General features: G+C 37.9%; 1 long non-coding RNA gene across 4 annotated transcripts in view; it reads left to right on the top strand.

The window, feature by feature from the left end:
- The window catches only part of LOC131513845 (uncharacterized), a 110,104-nt gene that overhangs the window by 10,452 nt on the left and 85,456 nt on the right, over positions 1-14,196 (top strand). The window lies entirely within an intron of this gene.

Genomic DNA, 14,196 nt, shown 5'->3' with positions numbered 1-14,196 from the left:
TTGATGCATTTAATTTCATTTTGTTGTCTGATTGCTGATGCTAGGACTTCCAACACTATGATAAACAATAGTGGTGAGAGTGGACATCCCTGTCATGTTCCTGATCTCAGGGAGAAAGCTCTCAGTTTTTCCCCATTGAGGATGATATTAGCTATGGGATTTTCATAAATGGCTTTTATGATGTTTAATTACATTCTTTCTATCCCAACTTTCTTAAGGGTTTTTATTAAGAAAGGATGCTGTATTTTGTCAAATGCTCTTTCTTCATCGATTGACAGGATTATATGGTTCTTATCCTTTCTTTTATTAATGTGATGTATTACATTGATTGATTTGCGAATATTGAACCAGTCCTGCAGCCCAGGAATGAATCCCACTTGATCATGGTGAATAATTCTTTTTATATGCTGTTGAATTTGATTTGCTACTATCTTGCTGAGAATTTTTGCATCCATATTCATCAGCAATATTGGCCTGTAGTTCTCTTTTTTTATTAGATCTCTGTCTGGTTTGGGAATCAAAGTAATGCTGGCTTCATAGAATAAGTCTGGAAGTTTTCCTTCCTTTTCTATTTTTTGGAACAGCTTGAGAAGGATAGGTATTAACTCTGCTTTAAATGTCTGGTAGAATTCCCCAGGGAAGCCATCTGGTCCTGGACTCTTATTTTTTGGGAGATTTTTGATAACTGATTAATTTCTTCACTAGTTATGGGTCTGTTCAAATTTTCTATTTCTTCCCATTTGAGTTTTGGTAGTGTATGGGTGTTTAGGAATTTGTCCATTTCTTCCAGGTTGTCCAGTTTGTTGGCATATAACTTTTCATAGTGTTCCCTGATGATTGCTTGTATTTCTGAAGGATTGGTTGTAATCCATTTTCATTCGTGATTTTATCTATTTGGGTCCTCTCTCTTTTCTTTTTGAGAAGCCTGGCTAGAGGTTTATCAATTTTGTTTATTTTTTCAAAAAACCAACTCTTAATTTCATTGATATGTTCACTGTTTTTGTTTTGATTCTATATTATTTATATCTGCTCTGATCTTTATTATTTCTCTTCTTCTGCTGGTTTTGGGGTGTCTTTGTTGTTCTGCTTCTGGTTCCTTTAGGTGTGCTTTTAGATTTTGTATTTGGGATTTTTCTTGTTTCTTGAGGTAGGCCTGGATTGCAATGTATTTTCCTCTTAGGACTGCCTTTGCTGCATCCCCAAGGGTTTGGATTGTTGTGTTTTTGTTTTCATTTGTTTCCTTGTTTTTTGTTTTTTAATTTCCTCTAATTATCTGGTTGACCCATTTGTTCTTTATTAGGATGTTCTTTAATCTCCAGGCTTTTGGAGGTTTACAGACTTTTTCCTGTGGTTAATTTCAAGTTTCATAGCATTGTGATCTGAAAGTGTGCATGGTATGATTTCAATTATTTTATATTTATTGAGGGCTGTTTTTTGACCCAGTATGTGATCTTGGAGAATGTTCCATGTGCACTCAAGAAGAAAGTATATTCTGCTGCTTTAGGATGTAGAGTTCTAAATATATCTTCAAGTCCATCTGGTCCAATGTATCATTCAGGGCCATTGTTTCTTTACTGATTTTCTGTCTAGATGATCTGTCCATTGTTGTACGTGGAGTATTAAAGTCCCCTGCAATTACTACATTCTTATCAATAAGATTACTTATGTTTGTGATTGTTTTATATATTTGGGTGCCTCCGAATTTGGTGCATTGACCTTTATAATTGTTAACTCTTCCTGATGGATAGACCCTGTAATTAGTATATAATGCCCTTCTCCATCTCTTGTTACAATCTTTAATTTAAAGTCTAGTTTGTCTGATATAAGTATGGCTGTTCCAGCTTTCTTTTGACTTCCAGTAGCATGATAGATAGTTCTCTATTTCCTCACTTTCAATCTGAAGGTGTCCTCAGGTCTAAAATGGGTCTCTCATAGACAGCAAATAGATGGATCTTTTTTTTTTTTTTAAATCTATTCTGATACCCTATGTCTTTTGATTGGAGCATTTAGTCCATTTACATTCAATGTTATTATTGAAAGATATGGGTTTAGAGTCATTGTGTTATCTGTAGGTTTCATGGTTGTAGTGATGTCTCTGGTACTTTGTGGTCCTCGCAACATTTCACTCACAGAGTCCCCCTTAGAATCTCTTGTAGGACTGGTTTAGTGGTGGTTAATGCCTTCAGTTTTTGTTTGTTTGGGAAAACCTTTATCTCTCCTTATATTCTGAATGACAGGCTTGCTGGATAAAGGATTCTTGGCTGCATATTTTTCCTGTTCATCACATTGAAGATTTCCTGCCATTCCTCTATGGCCTGCCAAGTTTCAGTAGATAGGTCTGCTACTACCCTTATGTGTCTACCTTTGTATGTTAAGGCCCAATTATCCCTAGCTGCTTTCAGAATTCTCTCTTTATCCTTGTATTTTGCCAGTTTCACTACGATATGTCATGCAGATCAATTCAAGTTACATCTGAAGGGAATTCTCTGTGCTTCCTGGCTTTCAGAATCTGTTTCCTTCCCCACACTGGGGAAGTTCTCAGCTATGATTTGTTCAAGTACACCTTCAGCCCCTTTCTCTCTCTCTTCTGGAATTCCTATGATATGGCTGTTGTTCCATTTGATTGCATCACTTAGTTCTCTAATTCTCCCCTGTGATCCTGGATTTTTTTATCTTTTTTTCAGCTTCCTCTTTTTCCATAATTTTATCTTCTAATTCACCTATTCTCCCCTCTGCCTCTTCAGTCCATGCTGTGGCTGCCTCTGTTTTATTTTGCACCTCATTTATAGCATTTTTCAACTCATCAGGACTATTTTTCACTTCCTTGATCTCTGCAGCAGTATATTCTCTGCTGTCTTTTATGCTTTTTTCCAGCCCAGTGATTAATCTTATGACTATTATTCTAAATTGTTGTTCAGTTATATTGCTTATATCTGTTTTGATCAATTCTTTAGCTCTCACTTCTTCCTGTAATTTCTTTTGAGGATAATTCTTCTGTTTCTTCATTTTGGCTAGTTTTCTGTCCCTTATGAGTTAAAAGCTTGTTATGTGCTCTGTACCTGTAAGCACTGCTATATTAAAGGGTGGGTCATACACTGTCCACTGCCTGGCCCTTCAGGAGGTGTTTTTTGGAGAGTGTTACTTGCTCTTTATTGGTGTGACTTTGGTTATTTTATTTCCCTACTTGTAGTGATGTTCTGCACCCTCTACCAGGTGTACTTTGATTTGTTCCTTGAAGTAGCCTTGGAAAGGAAAACAAACAGACAAACAGAAAACAAAAACACACAAACACACAAACAAAACAAACACACAAATGAACAAGCAAACAAAAAAACAATCCAAAGGCGAAAAAAAACCCAGAAACACCAGCTACAAGTAAAGAACAGGGTGCAGGCAGTGCTGATGGAAGAGCACATACAAAGACAGAAACGACAGGGGCAGGGGTAGAAAAAGAAAAAAATAAACATTGACCAGGCGGAGAGACTAAACACCTTAATCCAGAGAGAGAGAGAGAAAGGAAAACAAAGAAGGAGACAGGGAAAAAGAAATGAATATAAAGTTACCCAGACAGAGAAACTATAAGGCTTGATTATTCCAGAGAGAAAGGAAAGTAAAGAAGAAGGTGTAGAACATGTATCAAGAGAATGGATTAAATATGTCTGCTTAAACAAACCAACAACCAGAGTAACCAGCATAGAGGAGGGAAGAGATAAGAAGGAGAAAAGTAAGAAAGAATATATCTAAATAACAAGAATTGTCCTAGAATTAATCCAGGTAATGCAGCCATCCTGGTCTGGAAGAGGGCGCTGTCTGGTTCCTCAGTGTCTATCCTGCTCTAGTAGATACCCAGTTACCAGGCCCAGAGAGGAGTGGTTTGGTGTAGGCTGGTCCCTCCTCCACTGTGGACCCCGTATAGGTCGGGGGGAGGGGAAATGGCGACCCCCAGTCTCTTCTCCACGACCCGGTGTCCCAAGTCACTCTGTTCGAGCTATCCTCACTGTGTTGGGCACGCAGACAAGGCAGTCTGTCTCGCTCTGCTGACTCCTGTGCCCAGGCGTTTGGCTGGGATTCAAACTCCCACTCTGTGTGCCCCGGCACTTGGGAGGCATCTCTCTATGTGGCCTGATATGTGGTCCCGGCTGGTTTTGTTCTGTGCAGAAGCACTCCAGGGAGGGAGGGGACCACTTTCTCCTACTATGGACTCCACCCCTGACCTACCACCGAACCCAGGAGTGGCTCCCCGCCTCCCCAGGTTCACGAACAGGGCAGCCAGCCCCAGTACAGAGAAAGCCCCTCAGTTAGAGATGGGATCCCTCTCTGTCCCAGTCCGAGGTTTTTCTCTTGTCCAGATATAGTCCTATGCTTCTCCAGCTGCTCCTTCTCTTCCCTTTGTCTCTCCTCAGAAGGGGATCCCTCCCCTCTGTACCTACACAGCCCGTTTTATCTCCCCCAGTTCATAATCTCCCACCTATGGTCCATCAGGTTGTCCCAGTATCTCCCTGGTAGACTCAGTCTCTTTTCCTCCCAGACTCTTGCGGTTCAAAGTCTGCTGGCTTCAACCCTTCTTTGTCTGAGAGACACGGGAAGTACAAATACCCCTGCTTCTCCACCATGGTGGCCCCTCCTCCCCTGGGGATCTTTAAAATGTACCAATGCTTAACCTTTTGGGATGAGCACTGGGTGTTGTATGGAAACCAAGTTGACAATAAATTTCACATTTATAAAAAAAATAGTTCTTCAAAAAAAAAAATGTACCAATGCCTAGCTCCCACCCCCAACATCCTTATTTAATTGGTGAAGTGTGAAATCTGGGCATTGGGATCATTTAAAACTCTAATGTACAGCAAAGTTTGGAAGCCTATAAATGTACAGCAAAGTTTGTGATTCTAATGTACAGCAAAGTTTGGAAGCCTATAAAGGGAATGGCCAACTGGGAATCCTGGAGTGTGGTCCATATAGTTGTAGGGGCAAACATAGCTAACTCAAGGTAGAGTTGAGGGAGGGTAATTAAAGGTAAGTGCTTCAGAAGAATGCAAAAGATCATACTTGAAGTACAGCAAGTGATGTAATGAAAGTGAGCTTCACTGCTAGACCAAACACCACTTTTAATTAGCTTTTTTGACATGAAATTTTGTGTTTCTGCAGATATCTATTAGGTAATGATTCTGCAAATAATGGCTTTCAGTGATATTTTGTTGACACCTAGCAAAATACTTCTAAAGCCTCAGAAACTATCAGTGACTTCAGTAGTTCTCAGACACCTACCAATTGTAATATATCATGGACAAAACTGGTGCTCTCCCCGCCACCTTACATAGTTCACAGTGGAGACAAGGGCCAGAGGATTTCTGGGAGCAGAGCTGTTGTTGATTGCTGTGACACTGAGAAAACTTTTCAGTTAGGGAAGCATTATTGAAAAAGAACTCTTCCCAAGTTTCATTGTACAAAGTGGTGTGATCAGCCAAGACTGGGTAGTTTTCTTTTTTTTTTTAATTTTTATTTCCTTTACCTAAAATATTTATATTTTTTATTAAACTAATACTTAGGCACAGTTTAGAAAGTCAATAGTAAATACTAAAAAAATTATAAGGAAAACTAGCTGTCCCCTGATAGATCTCTCATCATACCTAAGGCTAGTTTCCCAAAGGTCCTGCTTTTAGCAACTTTAGCTGTTAACTCATTTATTTCTCTTTTTTTTTTTTTTTTTTTTTTTTTTTAAACGTTTATTTATTTTTGAGACAGAGAGAGACACAGCATGAACGGGGGAGGGGCAGAGAGAGAGGGAGACACAGAATCGGAAACAGGCTCCAGGCTCCGAGCCATCGGCCCAGAGCCCGACGCGGGGCTCGAACTCACGGACCGCGAGATCGCGACCTGGCTGAAGTCGGACGCTCAACCGACTGCGCCACCCAGGCGCCCCTCATTTATTTCTAAATAATACTCTTATTTTTAATTTTCTTGATATCTGCATTTTAGTGGTTAGTGATTTATTTTGTTCTGGCAGAACCTTTTCTCTCCTTTCCCTTCATTTTCCCTTTTTTCCATCCTCCCAATGGAATTCTATCACATTTTTAGTTAAGTAATATTCAGCCACAGTTGTAATTATGTAAAAATTATTCAAAGCTGAACGACCCTATGTACTATGATGATATTTCTGTGTCTTTTCAATATGTGAGCAATTAGGTAGGGAAAGAAAGGCCCTGACTTCCCATCACTGCAAACAAGGATGCCTTTTGTGATTGGTTCAAATGCAGGTATGAGTGAGAAAAAAATCTCTTGTGATGAAAAAGACTTTAAGTTCCTTAACCTCCTTTTAAGGCATACTCTTCCTGAAGTTTTGTTTTAACATTACTTTAGGGGAAAACCATCTTTAAATTGTAATTAAAGTGGGATCTGAAAATTTTTCATTGGGGTCTAAAAATCTTCACCTGTGCCAATTTTTGACTCAGCTAAACAAGTTCTGATTTAGTTCAGGAATTGAAGTATCACCCCACCACGACCACCAGCAAAACAGAAGAACAGAGCCTATAGTGAGTAATTTCATGTTGAGTCATTTAAACTTTTAAATAATTTGTGCTCATCACTGTACTGGGCACTAGAGAGATTGAAATCTCAAGCTTAATTTCTGTTCCTGATGGTATTATTGCTGTAATTTCTTTCAATCCTAAGTACCTAGTGTTCCTGTAGTATCCTATAGCATACTTATGTTGCCATAACACTAATTGCATCATTTTAAATTTTCTTAATTACCTGATTACACCCATTACCTCATAAGCAGCCAGAGGTCAGAGGCTGTGGGCCTGTTCAGTTTGAATTCTCAGTGCCTAGTACAGGGCTCACTCAGCACATGGGAAATGGTCAGTACGTTTTTGTTAAATAAATAACACAAAGACAGATCCCTGAACAATGGGATTTTTGGTTTTGCTCTCACACAAGACACCAGTGTTTTTAGCCCTGGACATGAACACCGATTTCTGCTTATGGCCGTGGCCCTATGAAGAATAAAGCGATAAAAACACCTTTGCTCTTATTCCTGATAAAGCTACTTGTGGTCAGGACCACTAGTCGGTTTTATTTTAGGTTAATATTTGGTAGTAACAGCTCTGTTGAAAAGAGATAAAACGAGAAACACAGACTACCTTTCTGAATGTGATGTCTCCAGCAGGAGGCCACCCTTGACAGGAAACTGCTCTCCTTCCTTCAAAAAGCACACACTTCCTTGGGGGTGAACACAAATGGAGTGTGAGGGCCGAGTGGGCCTCTGTACTTTTAGCCAGATTAGCTGCTTCTCAGTGATTAATAAGATATTGAATATTGATGACAACTACTTTCCCAGGTACTTTGGGGAAATATACTGATTTAAAGAAGGTACAAGTTATCAATTACTGTTACACTTTTAAAATGGGAGTAGAAGTATATCATTTAGTTTCCAAATATTTGAGGATTTTTTTTTCAAATATCTTTCCACTGTTGATTTTTAATTGTGGTCAGAGAGTGTACTTTGCATGACTTAAATCCTTTAAAATGTGTTGAGACCTGTTTTATGTGCCCAGGATATGGTATGTTTGGTACGTACACTTAAAAAAAAATGTGTATTTTACCATTGTGGCATGAAGTTTTCTACAAATGAATTCAGTTAGGTCGATTTGGCTGATAGTATTGTTCAGCTCTTCCATAGCCTTACTGATTTTATGTTTATTTGTTCTGTCACTTATGGAGAGAAGGATACTGAAATCTCTCACTATTGCTGGCAATTTTCTACTTCTATTTGTAGTTCTGTCAGCTGTTGCTTCTGTACTTGGAAGCTCCAGTATTACATGCATAAATATTCAAGATTCTTATATTCTCTTAATCATTATCTTGACCCCTTTATCATTATAAAGTAATGCTCTTTATCTCCAATAATATTGTTCTGAAATCTACCTTCTCTGATGTAAATCTAGGCACTCCAGCTTTCTTTTGATTAGTATTAGCATGCTATATCTTCTTTCCATCCTTTTAACTTACTTGTATCTTTTTACTTACAGTGAGTTTCTTGAAGGCAGCATATAGTTGGGTATTATTTATCTTTAATCCAACCTCTGCCATTTAATGTGATTATTGAAATCTGTGGGTATAAATCTACCACCTAGATATTTTTTGCCTCTTTTAAAAATCTGTTATTGTCCATTTGTTACCTTCTTACTCTTTTTTTCTTCATTTTTGGGTTATGACTGTATTTTATCTCATCTTTTGCTACATTTTATCCCTTTAATTGGATTATTGGCTTTTATTAGCTATAACTTTTTGTTGCATTATTTTAGTGGTTGCTTTAGAGTTGATCGTATGCCTCTTTACCTTCTATCACTGTCTGCATTCAAATGATATTGTACCACTTCACATAAACCATCAGAACCTTGCGACCATAACCTTCCATTTCTCTTCACCCCTCTGACTTTTGTGCTATTGTCCTATCTTCTACTTCTACATGTGTTATAAAGTCCACAATATGTAGTTATTGTTAATTATCCCTTAAAAAGATATAAATAATAGGAAAGGAGTCGTTATATTTACTCATATAGTTACCATTTGTGGTGCATTTAGCTCCTTTGTTGAGCCCCAGGTGTCCATGTGGCATCATTTGCCTTCTGGCTGAAGGTCTTCCTTGAAAACATCTTGTAGTGCAGGTCTGCTGGGGATGTATTCTTTCAGCTCCCGTATGTTTGAAAAGTCTTCATTTCACTTGAATTTTTAAATTTTAGAATACTTTTACATTTGCAGAAAAGTGATAAAAATAGTAGAGAGAGCTCCTTTATGCCACTTGACAGTTTCCCCTGATGTTCATATATTACATCGTCAGGGTACACTTGTCAAATTAATGGACTAACATTGATGCATTACTAATAACTAGACTCTAGATTTTATCCCGACTTCACTTGTTTTCCACTGACAGTTTTTTCCTATTCCAGGATCCCATCCAGGATACCATATAGCAGTTAGTCCTTATGTATCCTTAGTCTCCTCTGGTCTGAGACAATTTCTCAGTCTGTCTTTGTTTTTTTATGACCTTAATAGTTTTGAGGAGTACTGGTTAGGTATTTCATAGAATGTCGCTCAGTTTGAGATTGTCTGATTTTTTTTTCTTCACAATTAGACTGGAGTTATGAGTTTCTGGGAAGAATACCACACAGAGGAAGTACCCTTCTTGACATGATATTGGGTGCATTCTACCATCATACATTCTCACTAGTGATATTAACTCTCATCGCTTTGTTAAAGTAGTGTTTGTTGCCAGGTTTCTGGACTATGAAGTTACTGTTTTTTCCTTTTCATACTGTACCCTTTGAAGCAAGTCACTAAGTTCAGCCCTTACTCAAGAAAGTAGGAGGTTATGCTCCACATCCTGGAGAAAGAGCATCTACTTAGATTACTTAAAATTCTACTATAAAGATTTGTCTCTTCTCCTCAATTTAAAAATTTATGCTATTATTTATTTATATCAGTGTGTAGGCTGAAAGCAGCCTCCCAAAGATGTCCATGTCCTAACCCCTAAAGCCTATAACTATGTTACTTTATATGGCAAAAGCGATTTTGCAAATATGACTTGGGGACCTTGAAATGAAAGATTATCCCCAGATTATCTGGGTAGGTCCAATGTGATCATAAGAGATCACTCAATGTGATCTAAAGAGATCTCTCTTTAAGAGAGAGGCAGGAGGGTCAGAGTCAGAGCAAGAGACAAAGGAAGCTGAGACTGGAGTGACATAGGCAGCTTCTAGAAACTGAAAAAGCCAAAGATTTTCCCCTGTCGTCCAGAGGGAACACAGCCCTACCAACACCTTGATTTTAGGCCAGTAAAACTGATTTTAGACTCCCGACATCCAGAACTATATAATAATAACTTTTTGTCATTTTAACCACTAAATGTATGGTAATTGTTACAAAAGCAATAGTAAACTGATACAATTAGTATGGATTCATGCATACTTACTTTATACTTTGGGTCACTATTTTTGAAAAATATTTTTCCTGGGCAAAGAATTCTAGATTGACAATTGTTTTCTTTCACCACCTCAAAGGTATAATTTCACTGTCTTCTAGCCTACATTGTTTCAGGTGAGAAATCTGCCATTACCTCATCTTTGTTCTTCTGTATGTATTGTGTCTTTTTCCCTCTAGCCACTTTTAATATATTGACCTTATCTCTAGTATTAGACAATCTGATTATGATGTCCTATGGTATAATTTTCTCATGCTTGAAGTTTATTGAGCTGCTTGGATGTATACATTTATAGTGTTCAACACATTTTAAAAATTTTCAGTATATTTTTGAAAAACTTTTTCCCTGTCAGTCCCTCTTTTCCCCATTGCAGACTGAAATTTCATAAACATTAATCTCTTGAAGTTGTCCCGCAACCTACTGGTACTCTGTACATTTTTTTCAACCTCTTTCCTCTCTATGTGTTTTATTTTTGGTAGTTTATATAATTTTGTCTTCAATTTTACTTATCTTTTCTTCTGCAGTGTCTAAATTGTTGTTAGTTCCATCCAGTGAATTTTTCATCTTGGACACTGTATTGTTATCTCTAGAAGTTTGATTTGTGTCTTACCATGTTCAGTTTTTTCTCTAGTCCCATAACATATGGCATACAATAATAATTACTGTTTTAATATCTTTGTCTACAAGTTTATTGTATTATTTTTTTTCTGGGTCACTTTGGATGGATTGCTTTTTCTCTTCATAATGAGTTGTATTTTCTTGCCTCTTTGCATGCCTAGTAATTATTAGTGGGATGCTAGACCTTATGAATTTTATCTTGATGGGTGCTAGCTATATCTTTATATTCCATAAATTTTCTTGAGCTTTATTCTGGAATGTGGTTAAGTTATCAAATAAACAGTTTGCTTCTTTTAGATCTTGTTTCCAGGCTTTGTTGGAGATGACCAGAATAGGGCTTAGTCTAGTGTTGATTTTCCCCACTATTAAGGCAAAACTGTTCTGAGTACTATACTTATTTCCTGTGAATTATAATGTTCTTCACTCTGACTAGTGACAGCAGGCACTAATCCTGACCAAGTGTGATCTCTGATGATGGTTTCTTCTAATCCTTTTAGGTAGTTGTCTCCTTGCCCTTGGGCAATCTTCTTATGATCAGTTACCTTGGCAGGACCATCTGCGAGTTCCTGCAATTGTCCCATTGTTCAGCTCTCTCTTCTAATATTCAGCCCTGTGAATGTTAGCTGCCTTGACCTCCCTGGACTCCCACCTCTGTCTCCCCAACTCAGAGAGATCAATGAGCTCTGACCGAGCTCCTCCTTTCTGTGCCATGGCCTGGAATATGTCTCAAGGGAGTAAGTTGGAGGTGACTGTAGGCATCACTTTATTTGTTTTCCTTTTTTCTGAGATGACTAGCTTGTGCTGTTATCCACTGTCTGAAAACCATTGTTTCATGTATGTTGTCTGTTTTTTCCACTTGTTTCAGATGAGAGAGTAAATCTGGTCTCCTTTACGTCATCTTGTCTGAAAGTAGAAGACTTCTTATTCTTCCCACAAATCATTTTTTATTTGGATGGCTGAACTGTAATTTATTTAAGAAGGCTTTGTTGCTTATTTGTAATTGCTAAATAATATTTTATTATATTGATGTGCTATCACCAATAAGCAACCTATTATTTGACATTTGGGCTGAGATTTAGCTTTTCTTTTTATAAACAGCTACATATTTGTGACTTGCATCTTTATTTAACTACAATATATTTCTAGATATGGATGACTGGCTGCATGGTAAGGGCCAGATGGCTGGTTTGTACAAGCATACCCTGAATGCCCCTATTAATCATTATCTTGAGAGTGTATAGCTCCTGTCTTTCTTCTGTCACTTCCCACAAGCAAGATATGTGGAAATGTTGTTCAGCATTCCAAGTCAGAGGTTCCAGGGTGGCCAACTCAGGCCATCTCCTTGGTAATGCAGGATGTCCAGGCTCTGATCTCCTTGGAACATTGGCCACCCAAGGAAGGGCAAAGCTATGGAGAACTGTGAGGCTAGTTGCTACACTACAAAAGCTTGTTGCATGTAGATCCCAGCAGTGGGTACTTTGTCCAGTATGCTGCTCCTAGAATCCCTGTGCATCAGTTCCCCCAATAAGACATAGGCTGGCTCTATGATTGCTGGCTCTGGGTTGTTTCTTGAGTCTCACAAAGTCATCACCCACCCTTGGCTTAGAGTCTGCCTGGATGTGGCGACCTTATATTAGTCATTATGTATTGCCAAGTTGTGCTCCAGAGAGATGGAGCCAACTGACATGTTGCCTACATGTAACTTTTTGGATGTTGAATCTTCCTCAAAATCAGCTATTCTCTTGACTCATTTATGTCATCTTCTTTGGTATATATTGCCTAATTTTGATGAGAAGCTCTGTCATTCCAAGTTCCAGAATTTATCAGCACATCTGACACTCTGAGAAGATTAATATTTAGGCCATTCTGTGGGCCAATCTAGTCTTGATTAATATTGTCTTCTTCCAGCTTTAAAAACATTCCTCATACTATTTAATGTAATAACATTCTTCTCCTTCAATTAATTTGGTTTATATGCACTCATTTTCTCACACCAAAAATATTAATTTTTCTACTGAAACCCACAAAGCTTTGCATTAATCTTACATATAGTAATCATAGCACTCAGAAATCACCTTTAGCTCAGTTCTACCATGGGTAAGCCCAGAGAAAGATCTAGCAATAGACAAAACAGTATACTTGATTAATGAGGCATTGTTATTGGAATAAGATTTTAGAACTCTCCTCTTCCTTTAGGATGAGTTATTTCTCTCAGTCTCCTCAGCCTGTATGGACCTGTTTCACCAATACTAGGGATTCCTTTTCAGTAGAAATAAGCCAAGCTGGGACTCATGACTACACATACAGCATAATCTTTCATAAGAGGAAACCCCTTGTATTCAGTGTTATCTATACATAAGTCTAGCATAAAGGGTCACAATTAATGAGGCAGAAGGACTTTTTATTTATGTGCTTTTAGCTATGGAGACTCCAGATTTGATATAAAATTTTCAGAACAGTGAAAATTGTTTTAGGAAGTTTCATTTTTTATTTTTCACTCATAAGTTTATCTCTAGAGGCACACACACAGTATAAATAATCAGGTAGGAAGTCCAAAAGCATCAAGAGTCGGATGTGGTAGAGTCAGAGCCCTATCACAGGCCTTTTGACTTTTGACATTATATTTCCATATGAACTGGTTAGCCTGTTCAGAACAATTAATGATAGCTCTAATGTCCAATGTTGTTATAAGTCATTCTTTCTAAAATGCTTATTACCTTTGCCTTGAATAAGTTCTTTGCTCATTGCACATGTTGAAGAACATTAAATCATCATGGTGATAGAAGAAATCTAAGTAAGCACTTAATTCTTTTAAACATGAGAAATTTAGAGCCAGAAGAGGAGGAAAGGCCTTGCCCAGGGACACACAGCAGGAACTCATCAAGTAGACAGACCGCTCAGCCAATGACTTATTTCCTCAATTAAATAAAAAAAAAAAAAAAAAAGGAACAAAACTTCTAGGCAGCTGAGGCTGTGGCTTTGGCATTGGACAAGTGGAGAAATTGTGTTGTTGACCTTGTTTTGGGGTTTAGGTGGCAGTACTATGCTGTTTCCTATAACAAAGATATCATGTGTAAACTTTGCAGGACTCAATACTAAACTAGTGACAAAAACAGCAGACTGCCTTTCTAGGCAGTACCAAGTACTACTGCTCATCACCAGTAATGTTACTTTCATCTAGCAAAGATTGTGGAGAATTCAATTTTCCTTGAAGAAATTTTTCAGGGTCAAAATCTGTCTCCTAATCAATTCCAGTCATCGGTCTGAGTTTGACCCATGTGGCAGGTAGTCCTCCCAGTATTTAATGATAGCTTCATTTGTCTAAAACTTGCTTTTCTAGCCATTTCCTCAATTAGCAGTTTTTGAATATCATCAGAATCTTGGCTGCTCTCAGGTTTTGCCTCTGTGGTCAGACAGAGCTCTTAAGCCCTTAGAGCTATTAACCATATTGGTTAAATTTGTAACCAACCATATTGGTTAAATTGGTTTCTAAATTTGTAAGATGGCATTAAGATAATGTAATGTAAGGTAAGGCAATAGAAGATAATGGCATAAGTGCTTAAGAGAGTGCCTAGCACATGGTAAATGGTAGCTACTAC

This window comes from Neofelis nebulosa, chromosome 6 (assembly GCF_028018385.1).
Source record: "Neofelis nebulosa isolate mNeoNeb1 chromosome 6, mNeoNeb1.pri, whole genome shotgun sequence".
Classification (NCBI taxonomy): Eukaryota; Metazoa; Chordata; class Mammalia; order Carnivora; family Felidae; genus Neofelis; species Neofelis nebulosa.
Note: the sequence above shows the minus strand (reverse complement) of the source record. Positions and strands in the feature narration are given on the sequence as shown.